Below are 16,099 nucleotides of genomic sequence, written 5' to 3' on the forward strand. Positions count from 1 at the left end.
GCAATAAACTGGGAAAACATTTTTATAATCAAAGGTTCTGATAAAGGCCTCATTTCCAAAATATATAGAAATTTGACTCTAATCCATAAGAAATTAAGCTATTTTCCAATTGATAAATGGTCAAAGGATATGAACAGACAATTCTCAGACAGAAATTGAAACTATTTCTAGCCATATGAAAAGATGTTCCAAGTCATTATTAATCAGAGAAATGCAAATTAAGACAATTCTGAGATACCACTACACAACTCTCAGAGTGGCTAGAATGCCAGGGAAAGATAATGCACAATGTTGGATGAGATGTGGGAAAACAAGGACACTGATACATTGTTGGTGGAATTGTGAATACATCCAGCCATTCTGGGGAGCAATTTGGAACTATGCTCAAAAAGTTATCAAAGTGTGCATACCCATTGATCTAGTAGTATTACTACTGGGCTTATATTCCAAAGAGATCTTAAAGAAGGGAAAGGGACCTGTTTGTGCAAGAATGTTTGTGGCAGCCCTCTTTGTAGTGGCCAGAAACTGGAAACTACGTGGATGCCCATCAATTGGAGAATGGCTGAATAAATTGTGGTATATGAATATTATGGAATATTAAAATTGTTCTGTAAGAAATGACCAACTGGATGATTTCAGAAAGGTCTGGAGAGACTTACATGAACTGATGCTGAGTGAAATGACCAGAACAAGAGATCATTACATACTTCAGCAACAATACTATATGATGATCAATTCTGATGGACGTGGCTCTCTTCAACAATGAGATGAATCAAATCAGTTCCAATAGAGCAGTAATGAACTGAACCAGCTACACCCAGCAAAAGAATTCTGGGAGATGATTATGAACCACTTCATAGAATTCCCAATCCTCCTATTTTTGTCCGCCTGCATTTTTTATTTCCTTCATAGGCTAATTGTACACCATTTCAAAGTCAGCAAAATAACTGTTTGGACATGTACACATATATTGTATTTCACTTATACTTTAACATCTTTAACATGTATTGGTCAACCTGCTATCTTGGGGAGGGGGTGGAAGGAAGGAGGGGAAAAATTGGAACAAAAGGCTTGGCAATGGTCAGTGCTGTAAAATTATCCATGCATATATCTTGTAAATAAAAAGCTATAATAAAAAAATCAAACAAAGAAAAAAATCTCCTACCCATACCCACATATTCATAGCAAACTTTTGTGATAATAATATAGCAGGTGACCATTAATTGAGAAATAGCTCAAGAAATTATACTATATGAATGTAATGGAATAGAATATTATTACAGCATTTGAAATGATGAAAATGATACAAGGTAATGTAGGAAATTATTAATGAACTAGGCACAGTGAAGTAACTGGAATCAAGAACATAATTTTTAAAATGATCTAAAAAAATCAAAAGAACAATGAAACAAAACAAATGCAAAGTACTTGAAAAAAATAAACTAAATGAAAAGAACTATTTTTCCTTATTCCATGCTGCTTAATAATCTATCATATATTCAGGGCAATTGACGGAAATAGACTTCCTGAAGCATTAACTTCTACAGTGCTTGTGGCATGCCTTTTTAATGTTTTGTGATTTTGTGCCATTAAATCAGGTCTCTCTTACAATCCAATATTCTACAAAGTGACTGATTAAGTTACTTTGTTTACCTTTCTTTAAAAGAAGTATGTACCAGTCCTTACAACTCTTTAAAACTTTTAAAATATTGGTGAACCATAGTTATTCATGACCTTCAATATTATGTTAATGCAGTTAAATGATCTTCATTAATTAAGAATATTTCACATAGAAGAGTTTTGAAATAACTCTTACCAATTAGCTATATAAGAAATTATTGAAATGATCAATTATCATAATCAACAATCATTACTGAAATAAGATAATGAGCACTTTTAAAATACCAACTGGCTAATTTTTTGGAGTGTTTTTTTTTTAATTTGTTCATTGACCATAAAGTGTGAATCATGATATAAACTGGAAAAATCTATACATAGTCACTGGCATGAATGTTTTCAAGGGGAAATATAAAATAACATATTCCAAATTTTGAGTTGTCTGTGTTTATAGTTGTGTAACATAGAATTTCAGAAAGGAAAATTGAGTAAAAATGAAGCATTCAAATTAATATTTCTCTCCAAGTTTCTGAGTAGACATTTAATAAATTAATTTACAAGTTGCAAATTAGGAAGTTATAATTTATCAACATATCAGTTTTCAGCCAAATGATCTGCCTGTCATTACTTAGGTGTTATTAACATATAAATATAGTGCACATATTAATGTAATTCTTTACATTTTAAAAAGTACTCTTTTCACAAAAATACTATGAAATTGTTAGTAGAAATACTGTATTATTATTAGTCAAAAATGTAGGGGAGTCTTATAGCCTAGGTCCGGTGATACATATTCCAACAAATTCATAGAAAAACTGACAGAGTCCTGATTGGAAAACCCAAAGAAAATAACCCAACTTGAATACAACTGAAAGTTTTATTTTATTTTTTTGTTTGTTTTTGTTTTGTTTATTGTTTTTTCCTCAGCACAGGAACAACACAAGGAAACACTCAGGGGATTGTAAGCACTTTAGATAAGTCCTAGCGTAGGGAAATGGTATACAGTCTTCAAGGATTTAGTATGAAGTGGAGCTTGTGGTTACACATTAGGCAAGAAGTCCCAAATTCATTACAGATGTACTTGAAACTATATATATATATATATATATATATATATATATATATATATACATATATATATATATATATATATATATATATATATATATATATATACATATATATATATGTATATATATATATATATATATATATATATATATATATATATATATATAGACAGGAACAAGTGTCATCTGCCCCTTCTTTACTTCATAATCCATAGCTGTGTATTGAGGTGACCTTTGACTAGATATGATAGACCAGGCCAATAAACAGTTTTAAGCCTGAGACTATTCAGGAAACAAGAAAAGAAGCAAGCAGCAGCTATGTGGCTCTGGACACTGAGCAGGATCTTAGAGTCTTTAACCTGATATGAAACTTGTAGTTGAAAGTGAGGTTAAGAAGTTTAGAAAAGGAGGAAGATCAACTTATTTTGCTCTGAACCTCAAGAGTCTTCCAGTTAGCTTATTGTTATTAAGGCTAAAATCAGTTCACAGGACAACTATTCAGATGCATTCCTGCAATTTTGTTGTTAATATTTACATTCAAATCAAGGTCAGAAGCTTGAATAGACCAGGATGTCAATGATCAGATCACTTCAGATTGAAAAGTTTCAAGGATTTCCCCCCCCACCCCCAAAAGCTGATCATTATCCTAAACCATCCCTGAGAAACTTGAAGAAAGCATCATTTAGGTACCTGAAAAAAGTGGAATAATAGAAAGCAAAAGATCGTTTAGAGGATGGCTTTAACATATCATGTAGGCTAGAAGAATGAGATGGGGATGCCCAAGAAAAAAAAATCAAAAGAAAATGACTGAACATTTATTAGCAAATCATTGTGTCTTGGTTAGAAGCAAAAGTTTAAAAATGTTTTATAAATGAAGTGAGAGAGGAAAAATTATAAAAGACATAAGTGTAAAGTATGAAAGACTTGGAAGATTGCTTAACATGCTAAATGGTGATTAACAGCTTTGCATGAGATCTAAAATATTATACCCAAAGAACAGATGCCTTGAAAGCTAAAATGGACTAAACAGAAATTAGTGACTCCATGACACAAAAATTTTTTAAATGTCAAATGATTAAAAAAAATGTAAAGTATCTAATCTCAAAAACAAATGGCATGTAAACAGGTATATATATATGTATATATATATATATATATATATATATATATATATATATATATATATATATATATATATATATATATATAAAGAATATCTTGATTACTTCCTGAAAGTAACCATAAATAAAAAATGTTCTAGAGTAGCATGATAAAAGAAAAAATACAAGCAGCCAAAAAGAACAAAATTTAAGTATCATAATCATGATCATATGAGATCTATCATATACCATAATAAAATAATTTGAAAAGGAAATGGCAAACCACTGTAGTATCTTTGCCAAGAAAACCCCAAATGAGATGATGCCAAGTCAAATACAATTGAAAACAACAAAATTTTACAACACAACAACAACATAATAATAACAATAAAAGAATGGAAATTCTGGAATGCAATATTGTAAAAAGCAAAAAGTATGTAATGCCAATCAAGAATAATTTATGATGCAAATCCGAATATAAGAAAATTAGACATTATTGCAACAGAAATTTTCCATGCACTTCTAATGAAATGATCAGTGCTGAGCATTAACTTTCATGTAAAATCACAATAGTTCAGAGATGAATAAGAATCAGGCAAGCAAAAGGTAAATACAAATGAATATTAATAAGGAACCAAGCAAGGATGAAGTCGTCATATTCTAATACAGGGGGATGATAACAAATGTTGTCTCAGAAATGTAAGGTTTTCAAGAGTTGAAGAGGAAGTTAAATGAATTAGGGGCTGTAGGACTAGTTTTATTATGTATTAAATATCAATATTAAATGGAGGGAAATGGAAAAACAATAGGAAAAAATGTGAGAGGACAATAATCTCACATAATCAGGGTGAACAAATATACAAAAATAAAGTATAAAAATACCACATACATAAAAAAGAGGACACTTGAAATTAATTTTCATATGAACTAGTGGAAAGAAAGATAACATACCTGCAAAACTGGAAACATAAATACATTTCACTCAACATAGGAACAGAAGGAATTAGAGAGAAAAGGGACATTAAGAGATGAGGTAGAATTAGAAAAAAGAAAGAATAAGGAAGACAAACTCATAGGATAATTTACCTAGAACAATTAAAAAAAGAACAAAGAAAATTATAGGAAATTGTGTATGGACTCTGAATGAGGAAAGGTGAAGAGAAGGAACAGAAGTAACTTGAATTAAACTTGAACCAATGGTACAAAGAATACTTCTCATTTCTCACCTTCTTTGCAAAAGATGGAACTTGAATCAAAGAGAGGGAACAGGGCAAGAGAATAAGATGGTAAATTCACAATTAATGATCCAGCTGACATGGGAATAAATGATGAGAGCAAACTCCCATAAAATGGAAGACAGAAAAAAAGACTAGATAGTGGAATTCAACAATGCATTGATGATACAAAACTAACTGTATGCACTAACATTCAAACACTGACAGAATATGGGATTTAAACAAAATCTATTATGATTCAGCTAAAATTAAAAAAAAAAAGTTAGGGGTAATAAACATCTCAGATGAGGTAGAAGCATGCTTATTTGAAAGATATAAACATAAAATATATTGTGCAAAAGGGTACCATAGCAGGGAATTAATTTTTAAAAGTTTAACATATGTGCATGAAATCATACAGCACTTAAATAGTTAAAGGGGCAGTTAAATGAGTCATAGGGAGAAATGGATTGTAAAACTATAATGGTATGAGACCTCAATGTACTCTAAATTAGGTGTATCCAAATATTATAAAGAAACAAACAAAAAATAAAGATAAAGATATGAACAGATTTTAAAAGAATTAAATATGATAAATGTATGCTGATTATTCAGAGAATAGAAAAAATAATTCATTTTACCTGTTTTACAATGGTTGTATATGCAAGCACAATAACAAGAATTGTAGAAAATAATGAATATTAAATACATTATCTGACTATAATGTAATAAATTATTTTTAATGAAAGGTCAAAAAAACTACTGAAATTAATTTGAAATTAAATAACAATCACTAAGAAGTGTAGGTAAAGGAACAAATTAAGGTAAGATAGATTATTTCATTAAAGATAATCACAAAAAGGAGATCATACATCTACTTTTGCTTGTATCCAAAGAATGCCATATGAGGAAATTTATATCTCTAAGCACTTTCATTAACAAGAGAAAAGAAGAAAATATTTTTTAACTGAGGATTTTTTTTTTTTTCCCTGAGGCTGGGGTTAAGTGACTTGCCCAGGGTCACACAGCTAGAAGTGTTAAGTGTCTGAGACCAGATTTGAACTCAGGTCCTCCTGAATTCAAGGCTGGCGCTCTATCCACTGCGCTACCTAACTGCCCCGAAGAAAATATTTTTAAAAAAAATTAACCATGCAATTGAAAATGAAACAACAAAAAACTCTAGAAAATCTATAAATTAAAAAATCCCAAGTAAATAAGTTTGAAAATAAATAAAGGGATTAACAAAATTAAAAAGAAAAAACAACATAGTATTAATAAATCAATCTATCTTTAATTTTTAAAATATATGTTATTGGCTAATTAGATGTTATTTAAAAAGAACACCCATTTGACAGTATCCAAATGACAAAACATATATAAAGAAGTAAGGAAAATTATTAACAATACATTTATCTAATCTTTCCATTTATATTTTTGACCTAATGTTCCTGAATGTCATGAATGCTATTTTCTTTCTAGCTCTATAAGTCATCCATTGGAATCTTATCATTGGAAATGGAAGTTTTAGCACTGATTAAGTAAATTAATTTGAATATTATAATTTTTATTATAGTTACTCCACCTACTCAAGAGATAGATGGATGGATAGAAAGATAAGCAAGCAAACAAGTAAATAAAGGCAAATGAACGAATAAATAAAAATAGGAAGGGGAAAAAAGTCCTAGTAATACCAGTTCTCTAATTAATGGAAAGCAGTAATGATAATATAATTGATAGTAGTTAAGAAATAGAGCAGTCCTTTAGTGCAATAGTTTTTTTGAGATGGTATGTAGATGAAAAATGTTGTGCCCTAGTTTGATAAAATCAAAGATCCTAATTGCTAGGATAGGTGTCACTTTTAAAAATTGTATCCCTTTCAATTAAATGATAAGGCATTATTTATCATTTATTTTTAGAAAATTTTGAGTTCCATATTTTTCTTCTTCTCTCCTCCCCTCCCCTTTAAATTCTCTTGAAAAATATAGGAAATTTGATATTGGTTAGATGCGTTGTCATGTGAAACATTTCCATATGTGTCACAGTTGTGGGGGGGGGAAAACAGATCAAAAGAAAAAAAAAATCACAAAAAAAGAATAAAATAAATGAGAAATATTACCTTTTAATCTGCTTCAGAGTCCAACAGTTCTTTAATTAGATGTGGACAACATTTTTATTTGTGAATCCTTTGTATTTGTCTTGGATCATTATGTTGCTGAGAAAAGCTGAGAATATTGCTAATACTGTGTACAATGTTTCCCTGATTCTATTCATTTCTCTTTGCCTCAGTTTGTACAAATCTTTCCAGATTTTTCTGAAATCTGCCAATTCAACATTTCTTATTGCACAACAATATTCCATTACATTCAGATAGTTCAGCTCATTTATCTGTTCCACAACTGATGGACACCCCATACTTTACAATATTTTGACACCATGAAATGGGCTATTATAAATATTTTTGTACATGTGGTTCCTTTTGCCTTTCCTAGACTTAGTAGTGGAATTGCTGCATTAAAAGGTATGCATAATTTTATGCCCCTTTGGCTATAACACTAGACTATAAAAAATATCTATGGTGATAAACGAGGACCTGGTTCACACTCATCCCAGAACAATTAATGTAGTTACAAGACTGGAATTTAATATTCTTCTTCTTATAGAAGATAGTCAAGGATAGTCTGATGAACCCCGACTGCTTTTTATGTTTCTGATGGCACTTTTCTTGATACCTTTAATAATTGTGGTTATTTATTAAGATTACCTCCACACAACATAACACATACAGTTTTGAAAGACTGATGAGTAAAATACCTGTTGTCATTCAGGAAAAAGGAGAATAATATTAGTATACACTAAGTCCTTAAGAATCAGATTTTTATTTTTTTTTGAATGCTGATTAGGTTTTTACTTCTTTCTTTCTTTTTTTTTAAATAGTTTTTATTTACCAGATATATGCATGAGTAATTTTACACCATTGACAATTGCCAAATCTTGTGTTCTAATTTTTCCCCTCTTCCCCCCCCCCCCAGATGGCAGGTTGACCCACTGTGCTCCTGTACACCCCCCCCCCCCAGAAACTTCTTGCAAAGTGAAATAGTCCGATCTGACATAAAGGGACAGAAGTAGCCTATCCAGCACAATAGTACAACCTCACAAAATATAGCAGACAAGTTTAAGGCCTAAATAATAGCCATCTTATTTCACATATTGTAAAGCAGTTGGCATAAGCCCCAGTGACAGTAAGCAGCGCCTGGAAGGCATGTGTGTAAGGATAGGTTAACCAGTGGCAGAAGCCTGGACTCTGATGTCCAGGGGGAAAAAGCAGAGGAATGCTAACACATTGCTTAAAACTGAATGAGTTAATTGGCTAAGCCAACAGGAAAAGATAATGATGAATGTTGGAGGGGATATGGGAAAACTGGGACACTGATACATTGTTGGTGGAGTTGTGAACTGATCCCACAATTCTGGAGAGCAATTTAATCAAAAAGGAATCAAACTGTGCATACCCTTTGATCCAGCAGTGTTACTACTGGGCTTATATCCCAAAAGAGATCCTAAAGGAATGAAAGGGCCCCACAGAATGTTTGTGGCAGCTCTTTTTGTAGTGGCAAAAAACTGGAAACTGACTGGATGCCCATCAGTTGGAGAATGGCTGAATAAGTTATGGTATATGAATGTTATGTAATATGATAAGTAGAATGATTTCTTTTTTATAAAGCTTTTTACTTTCAAAACATCTGCATGGATAATTTGACAACATTGACTTGCATAGCCTTGTGTTTCAGATTTTCCTCTCCTTTCCCCTCCTCTCTCCTCCCTTTCCTAGATAGACATGTTAAAATATATGTTTATAATGTCCCAGGTAGCTCTCTGGAGGGTCTCAGGATCAAAGTACTTGGTCTTTAGGAGGAGAACTGAAGGAGGCAGGCAAGCTGCCACATGGCTCATCAAAGATGGATCCTGGACTCTAGAGTCTGGAGCCTGAAGTCTTCCCTGATGAGTGCACTGCCACAAAGAGACTCCAACTCTCCCCCTCAGCCCTCCAATCTTTCTCTAGGATTATCTCATCACACCACATTCTGCAGACACCAATCATGAGGAGAGCCATCTTATCACCATGTCATCTCAGTATATGTATATAGAACCATTATCTCAAGTTGATTAGATACTTAGCCTTAGGGGGCAGTTAGGTGGCTCAGTGAATAGAGCACTAGCCTTGAATTCAGGAGGACCCAAGTTCAAATCTGATCTCATACACAACACTTCCTAGCTGTGTGACCCTGGGCAAGTCACTTAACCCCAGCCTGGGGGGGGGGGGGGAAGATACTTAGCCTTAAGTACTCTGTTGTTCTGGATTCAAGTACATCTTTTCAAAGTTCCAGCCCTTTACATATGTTAAATCCAATACATGTAAATATATTTATGTTACGCAATTCTCTTACTGAAGAAGAAAAATCAGATCAAAAGGGAAAGAAAATGAGTGAGAAAACAAATTGAAAGAGAACAACAAAAAGAGTGAGAATGTTATGTTAATGATTCATGCTAAGTTGCCCAAATCCTCTCTCTTGTTGCTGTATATAATGATCTCCTTGTTCTGCTCATTTGACTTAGCATCTCAGTTCATGTAAGTCTCTCCAGACCTCTCTAAAATGCTGGTTGTTTCTTAGAGAACAATAATATTCCATACTATTCATATACCACAATTTATTCAGCCATTCCCCAACTGATGGCATCCTCTCAGTTTCCAGTTCCTTGCCACTACAAAGAGGGCTGCCGTGTTGGTCCTTTTCCTTTCTTTAAGATCTCTTTGGGATATAGGCCCAGTAGAAACACAAGCAAGATGATTTCAGGGAGACCTGGAGAGACTTAAATAAACTGATGCTAAGTCAAATGAACAGAACAAGATCATTAAATACAGAAACAAGACTATAGGATGATCAATTCCAATGTTTGTGGCTCTTCTAAACAATGAGATTATTCAGGACAGTTCAAATGATCTAGTATTGAAGACAACCCAAAAGAGAGAACTGTGGGAACTGAATGTGTATCACTACTAACATTTTCACTTCTTTTGTTGTTGTTTGAATTTTATTTTCTCTCTCATTTTTTCCCTTTTTGATTCTTGTGCAGAATGATAATTTTATAAAAAACTGAGTTCTCCATAATTATTACTGATATTATAACATTCAGTGATATTTGATTTTCAGCTCCTCTCCCAAAGGCATTATGGGAAATAATTTAACTTTATCATAACAAAATTTTCCACTTCAAAAGATGAAATAATATAAATAGCCCACATAAACTAATGGGGACAGTCATTCAGAATCTTTTCATAAGACAAACATTTATTATTTCCTCATCCCATTCTCCTTCTCCAAGGAGTTCCCAGGGACGCAAATGTATTAACACACAAAGTAGATAACAGTACAAGCAATTTTCCCTGACTTCTTCAGTATCAGTGACTCTGTAAGAAGTGTCAATTTAATCCCAATTCTTGTGCTGCTTCTGCACAAGAAAACCACAAAAGAGGAAGGAATATTTCTTTGTCAGGATTGAGATTATTCATTGCAATTATTCATAATTCCTTTGCTTATTAGTAATGCTCTCATTTTTATTGAATTCATTGAATTGTTAAGTTCCTGCTTTGTGTTAGGTGCTTTTGGAGAAAGTAAGGATACAAGATTATCTATGTTGTTGTTTTGATGTTTTGTTTTTTCAGTTGTGATTGACTCTTTTTGAATTCATATTATGTTTTCCTGGCAAAGATACTGGAACAGTTTGCCATTTTCTTCTCCAGTTCATTTTCCAGTAAATTAACAGATTTAAGTGATTTGTACAGGGTTACTCAGTTAGTAAGCTTCTGAGGTTGGATTTGAGCTAAGACTTGGTGCTCTATCCAATGCACCATTTAGTTGCCACAAGACTATATAATACATAAGCATAAATATACATATAAATACACACGCACACATACACACAAAAATGGGCCTTCAGAGATAAAGCAACTTGCTCAAAGACATACACCTATTCAGTAGCAAGGCTGGGAATCAAAACCTGGGCTTTTGACTTTTAATCCATTGCTCTTTCCAAAACACTCTGTTGTCAATAATTTGATTCTCCAAATTTTTGGTTTTGGTTCAAAAGTATGATTTTACTGTAGTGGGTGAGATTAATTTTATCAATGCAGATTAATAACTTTTGGAGAATTTGGCAATCCAACACTAACACTGTGAAATAAGTTTGGATGTTATTGTTCATTAAGTTTTACAAATGAGTTAACTGAAATTCTAAGATTAAATGCTATAGCATAAGTCTACAGGTATCATAATTCAGTGTACTTTCCTTGCAAAATGATAAGTACTAAATTAATCTGATGTTGATTCTAAGTTTAATAGTTCAGAGTTCATCAATTTCAATATAGTTTGGAGAATAATAAGAATAAAAATAGTTGGCATTTATATAGCATCTTATAGTTTGCAAAACTATATTTTTATCGTCCTGACAACCCTGAGTAGTAAGAGCTTGTCACCCCTCTTGCCTATTTAACAAATGAGAAAACAAGGCAGAGAAACTAAGGGACTAAAGTCCAAATTCACACAACTAGTAAGTCCCTGTGGCTGAATTTCAATTTAGGTCTTCCTGTCTTCATATCCAGTGGCTTCCTGTAAAGATAAAGACTTGTTTGCTTTGCACCTTAAAGAATGAGTGAGTTTTTATGGGATTATAGACAGTCAAAGGAGGCATTCCAAAGAGAAAGAGCAGCAAAGGCAAAGATGAATAGGTAGTAATGAACATTGAATGTACATGAGATAGGAGATTAGAATGATTACAGTGAATGTTTGTTGTGAAGTAGATTAATTACAACTATAAGAGGAGAGGAGCAGAAAGAATAAACATTTATATAGTATTTACTATGTGCCAGGTATTCTGGTAAGCATTTTACAAATATCTGAATTGATTCTCACTTAATGGCAACCCTGTGAAGTATGCTCATTTTATACACATCTATAGTTAAAGAAACTGAGGTAAAAAGAAGTTAAGTGACTCCTTCAGATCCAAATAGTAAGTGTCTTATTTGATTAGAGGAGGTACCATGTAAATAATGAGATATAAAGAGAATAAATATAAATAAAAAGAGTAAATGGAAGGCAATCTGAGAAGATGGCTAATGCCAACATCTTGAAAGAAGAGTAAAGGTCTCCTACAGAAGGACTATTCTGAATCTCAAATGAGACCACAGATTTTAAGACATTGCACTTCTGTAACCTAAGATGGAACCAGGAAAATTTTAGGTACTAAATAAAGACCCATTCTGATGCACTGAATTAAGTTGAATGAATTTAGCTGAATTGAATCATAAAGCAGATGAAAAAGTAATAGTGTTGGTTGAGGCTAGAAAGAAATTTATTTTAGAACTTGATTCTTTATTCATATGTATTGATGGAAAACACCATAAAAATGAAATTTGGTGGTATAAATGCATTTGCAAACAGCATTAAAAAACCACTTCTCTTAAACAATTGATAGGATTTTGTTGGTGAATATCTTACACTGGGACACAGAGCACTGTTTTCATTTGCTGCATTTAGCCAAATCAGTACCATCACAGCCTGCACAAAGGACAATATTCCCCAGCAATGTGTGTCATCCTCTGCATTTGGCCATTGCTACAATTTGGATGTTCATAGTGATGCCATCTGTTAAGGTTGATTGTGCAGTGACCTTAGGCAGTCTGAAAACCTGTTCAATGGAGCCCATCGATGAAGTTCTGGGTAGAAATCAGGAGGACAGATGGTCGGGTTGGAGATGAAGAACTTGTTTGTTGCAGCTGATGAAAATCATTCTTCTTGCCAGAGTCATTTTACAACATATCCTTGGCATAGCATTTCTGAACAAATATGATGTTTCACTTGGTAGGTGAGCTGCAGGTGGAAGAAAACAATCCATAGTTACACTGGGCTAACTTAGTAGCTTGAATTTGCATCTTTACCATACAGAAGTTCTTGTTTTCTGGGCAACATTGTTGGTCACAATGGGGGAGCAGATCACATAGTTTCTGATAACATTTTTATTAGGAAAGATAACTGGATAATAGTTTGCTTTGGAACTAGAGTTCATGGATATATTTAAATTAAAAGAGAAAAAAATTGAGTGACCAAAATAATCAAATAATTTTCAGATTATTGACATATACATACATACATATGTATATATACATATATATATATATACATACATGCATATATATATATATATATATATATATATATATATATAATCAATATTTTCCAGGCATTTGGAGAGAAAACTGTTCAAACTATTAAGTTGAAATAAATGTGCATATGATCAGACAAAGTAATTAACATGAAGAGGTTTCTAAGTTTGAAAGCTACAGAATTTGCCCACCCACCTAGCCTTTTCCTCTCCACATCTGACAGCCTAAAAACCTTGTTCACATTTACATTCACATTTGTTTTCTAAGCAAGGAAAATTACAGGATCATTTAAAACATTTTCTGTGGCAAAAGACATTAGATATTTCAAAATTCAGTGTGCAAAGAAAAATAAGCCATACAGATGACATCAGTTTTCAGAAGCATAGAAGCATAAGGTAGAGATCAAAATTACAGAAGCTCAGCTCCCTGTGGGGATAAATGTTTCAACTAAACTATTCCAGATTAGTTCAAAAGACAAACATGGCAATTAACTAGCTAATTAATTTTAAAAGTTAAGAGGGAGTGTCCATTTCTGGTGAAAATGGAGAACTAAAGTTGGGATTTATATAGATATGAAATAATTTGAAAATCAATTATAGAATAATTATTCTATTCTATGCTATCTATTCAATTATTCTATATCTAAACTTACTGTCCTGAATTCTCTCATCCCACCCTGGTCAGCACTCCATAAAATATATTATCTTCCCCTAATAGAATACAAACTTCTTGAAGGCAAGAACTATCTTGCTTTTGTTTTTGTAGTCCCAGAACTTAACGTGGAAAATAGCAAGAAATTAATATTTCCCCCCTTCATTTCTTCTTCCTTCCCTCTCTTCATTTTTTCTTTCCTCTTTTCCTCCCTCCCTCCTGCCCTTCCTTTTCTCTTCCTTCCTCCCTCCCTTCCTTCCTCCCTCCCTCCCTCTTACCCTCCTTTTCCTCTTTCCTTCCTTTCTCCCTCCTTCTCTCCTCTTTCCTTTCTTCCCTCCCTTCCTTCCTTCAGCCCTCCCTCCTTCTCTCCTTCCCTCCCTTCCTTCTTCCTTCCTTCCTCCCTCTCTTCCTCCTTCCATTTTGAAGAGATCAGCAGGACAAAGGAATTCACAACCAATCTAATCAATAATTTATAATTAGCTATAATTAGCTTCATTGTACATTCCAAAGAATATAGCTTAGATATTGTATCATTGTAGCAGAGTCTTTTTTATATTCCCCTACTAGTTTCTGGGAAAGATGGAGGAGCCTTTTTGAGTTCATGAACTACAAAGAAGCATTGATAAAGAGGGCTTACAGTGATGAACATTGAGGATAATTATTGTATTAGTGTGAAATAAGTTGTATAATGTCATTTTAAAAATGTTTTACATATCAATCCTCAAACTTCACTGCTCTTCTACTCTTTTTAGTTTCTATTACTGTGGATTTACTTTCACATATTTGATTACTAACCACATTACTGATTTGGAGAGAATTTTGTATTAAATATCCAAACTATTAAAAAAAAACACAATAGAAAATATTTTATGGTCTTGGTTTTTTTAAACTTTTGCATCAAATCCCTTGGAAGGAAATTATATTCAAATTCTTTACTATATGTTTTGCCAAGATACTCCATTTTACATGAAACATGCAGATTATTAAAAATCCAAAATTGTAATGATTTTACTTTCTTTGGTAATAGGAGGATATTCAAAAGAGTTTGAATAGTTTCTACATATATTACAGGGTTCTGTAAGGGAATTTAATATCTTTATTCTTTTTATTCTTCAAGAAGTCCTTTGTAGTTTTGTTCCTTTGGACTTCTTATACTTGTATGTTGTTCCTTGAAGAAATTTTATATTAAATTAAATTTTATATTAAAATGTTGTATATAAGTTCAGTATTATTGATATATTTTTCTGTTACATGCTGAATAAATTCTAATAACATGACATTGATTTCTTTTAGACTACAACTCTATCTCTCATTCTCTCTTCTCTGTCTTTCTCCATCTTGCCCCAACTAGGTCCAGAGGAACCTATCTATTCTTATGTGCTTTTTAGAATTCCTATTCAATGGTAATCACAATTTCCTTGATTTTAGACATTTTCTCTCTGATATACATACCTTCTATCTATTAGCCCTCACTGAGATCCATGACTTAGTACTCCTGATCATCCTCTTTAGTACTATGTCTTCATATATAGTCCTAGTACATCAGTTGTAGAGGAAAACTCAGAATGCTCATTTCTCTTTATTGCCACTACCAGGTTCTCTCTTTAGAATCAATCATTCAGAACCTCTCCTTTTAAGTAGATTAAAATTTCCTACCCAGTTTACAACATCACTATTATAAGATAGCTCCACACTAATTCTGCTTTCTCTCTCAAGCACCTAATTCATTATCTTCTTCTTCTAAACTTTTGCTCTTATAGTATGAGATTGTAAAATCCCTATTGATGTTCCTTCAACTAGCTTAGTCTTCCAATTGCTTAATCACAAGACTTTTCATGACCTTTTCCTTCACTCCATCCCAGTTACATAAGGAATTGTCATAATCTATATCTCAGCATTATAGATAAGTGTTACATTTCTTTAATGAAAAACTTTCATTCCTTTGTCTAAACATAAACTACTATTCCTCCTCTTCCTGATATTCCTTGCTCCTAAAATATTTTTACCCTAATGATGACCTTCAATCACTTTACTGTTCATATTTTGTCAAATAATTTTTCTTTTCTCATTCAATATTTTCTTTCCTTTCTAATTCTTATTTATATGGGTCTTCACTGCAGTAAGGAAACTAGATTCCCTAAGCCATTTGCCACAGAATCTATTCCAAATCTTTTCTTTCCTCCCCAAGTCTCCAATACTTCCCTTCACCCATTTTTTATTGAGGATTCC

Source organism: Sminthopsis crassicaudata, chromosome 2 (genome assembly GCF_048593235.1).
Source record: "Sminthopsis crassicaudata isolate SCR6 chromosome 2, ASM4859323v1, whole genome shotgun sequence".
Classification (NCBI taxonomy): domain Eukaryota; kingdom Metazoa; phylum Chordata; class Mammalia; order Dasyuromorphia; family Dasyuridae; genus Sminthopsis; species Sminthopsis crassicaudata.